The sequence below is a fragment of the Petaurus breviceps genome, unplaced genomic scaffold, assembly GCF_028583685.1.
Source record: "Petaurus breviceps papuanus isolate PSGF00001 unplaced genomic scaffold, PetGlider_PUasm1.0 138, whole genome shotgun sequence".
Taxonomy (NCBI): Eukaryota; Metazoa; Chordata; class Mammalia; order Diprotodontia; family Petauridae; genus Petaurus; species Petaurus breviceps.
In genome coordinates, this window is record NW_027185694.1 from 31194227 (window position 1) to 31196538 (window position 2312).

Here is a 2312-nt window from a genome sequence, read left to right on the forward strand (position 1 = left end):
TCACAAACCTTGGATTCCTCCTCTATGAAATGGTAGGTTTAGACTGTATGATCACCAATATTCCTTTTATGACATTCATTTTTTTAAATTCTGCTAAATGTTAGGAAGCTCCAGGTCCTTAGAACTGCCAAACACAATATTCAGAATAGGTGAATAAGAAGGTTAAATAAACTACACATTTATTGTCCTGTCGTTTTTCAGTTGTGTCTGACTCATCGTGATCCCTTTTGGGTTGTTTTGGCAAAGATACTGGAGTGGTTTGCTGTTTTCTTCTCCAGCTCATTTTACAGATGAGGAAACTGAGGCACATGGTTAAAGTGACCTGCCTAGTGTCACACAGCTAGTAAGTGTCTAAGGCTGGTTTTGAACTCATAAGGATAAGTCTTTCTGACTCTAGGCCTGGTGCTCTATCCACTGTGCTACCTACCTGCCATCTTCTAACTCTTAGTACGATTTTTAAGATCTCCCTAAAGGAAGACAGTGGCTTTCCCCAGGAACACCCAGCATTCTTGTCTTGAATTCTGGAATACCTCAACTTTTGCTGTCATTGTTGAGTAGTGTTCAACTCTTCATAACTTCATTTGGGGTTTCAAGAAAACCACAAAGATACTGGAGTTGTTTGCTATTTTCTTCTCTGGCTCATTTTGCTGATGAGGAAACTGAGGCAAACAGGATTAAGTGACCTGCCCAGAGTCACCAGTCTTAGATCTGGCCTCAGACACTTACTAGCTGTGTCACTCTGGGCAAGTCATTTAAATAAATCACTGATACAGGGGGTTGAGTCAGCTCCAGATATATAAAATCAGGGAAGTTAGGTTAGATTAGGAACTGGAGTTCATATGGTATGTGTGAGTACATCTGAAGGTCTTCAACTGCTCTTCAGTTCTCTGTGGGAAGTAGCCATCAGGAAAACCCTGAGGACTGCATAATCCATAGGGAAAAGAGCTGTAATCCAGCGTCCTGGCTCTTCCCTGGCTCCATCATACATGGCATCACCAGGCTCAGTTGTGAAAGGGTCATTGGAGAGACCAGGCAGCTGCATCCCTCTGTTTGGAGCTATCCCCCATGAGGTATAAAGCTAGTCTCTAGGGATTATCTGAGAGAATAATTTATGAGTATTCTTTTTTTTTTTTTTAAGCAATCGGGGTTAAGTAACTTGTTCAAGGTTACCGGGCCAGTTATTTTGTGTGTGGGTGAGGAGTATCTGAGGCCGGAATGGATCCCAGGTCTCCCGACGCCCGCCCGGTGCTCTTACTGCACCACCTGGCCGCCCCATTTATGAGTATTCTTTTTTTTTGGGGGGGGGTTGAAAACACATTTTAATGAAAACACATGAAGAATATTTAAAGAAAGTGAGAAAGCAATTAGGCCTTATTTGCCTTCTGTCCCAGTGGTTTTAGATGCCAACATACTACTAATTCACCCGTGGTCTTGAGGCAAGTTTCTGACATCTCTTCTTCTGTTGGAAGTCCTTGTGGTAATTTTAATGGCTGGATTCTTATCAGATGCTTAACAACTTTCAATTTTGCATTCACTGAAGGGATATTCTTATGCACTTGTGGAGTATTTGCTTTCTCTAATCCAAGGAGTTTTATGATTTCCTTTTCCCAGTATGGTCTTCTGTGCACACTTTTAATTCTGGTGACAATGTGTAATTTATGAGGGTGTTGAGGGTCCCCACCATATTTTTGATGAGCTGCAGGTGTAGGCTGAAACACTTCATCTGGAATCCTTGACCTGGTAAATTTATGACGAATCCAATCAGTTGAGGTGAGAGATTCCAGACTTTTTGTCACATTCTGTACTCTACTGTGAGGGCTCTGGGTCACTAAGCGCAAAATTCCTGCCATTGAGTACCACCACTGATGATTTCACTGCCCAAAAAACATCTCCGCTTGGCCACAGTCACCTCTGGTTTCTGCCTCCGAGTTATTTCTCCAGGAGGCTGAAAGAAATCATGGCCAAAGCCCCAGATCGGCGCACACCCCCCAGAGCTGGGTGGTGATAGTGAAAGGTCACTCCAGCGTCCCGCCCCGCCCCCCATTTATGAGTATTCTTAATGTTAGTTGGTTAACTGCCCTTTTCTTTGCCCACTCGCTCTTACTTTCACATTTAGCCACTTACTTTGCTATACTAATTTGCCCTCAGGGATTTGTTGTTGTCAGTTTTGATTGTTTTCATTACGTACTCACAAGCCAGTGGGGCTGCCTTTGTGCTATGGCTGAGGAGTATTGATAGAAGTTCCCCTCCTTTTAAAGCTATCCCCTCTACTTGGGGGGTATGGGGTGTGCAGGGAGGACTAGCACCCCTGA

At 43.6% G+C, this 2312-nt stretch overlaps 1 pseudogene; it reads right to left on the reverse strand.

The window, feature by feature from the left end:
• Positions 1–1285: 1285 nt before the first annotated feature.
• On the reverse strand, positions 1286–1966 carry LOC138143887 (large ribosomal subunit protein uL30m pseudogene; annotated as a pseudogene).
• Positions 1967–2312: the final 346 nt, after the last annotated feature.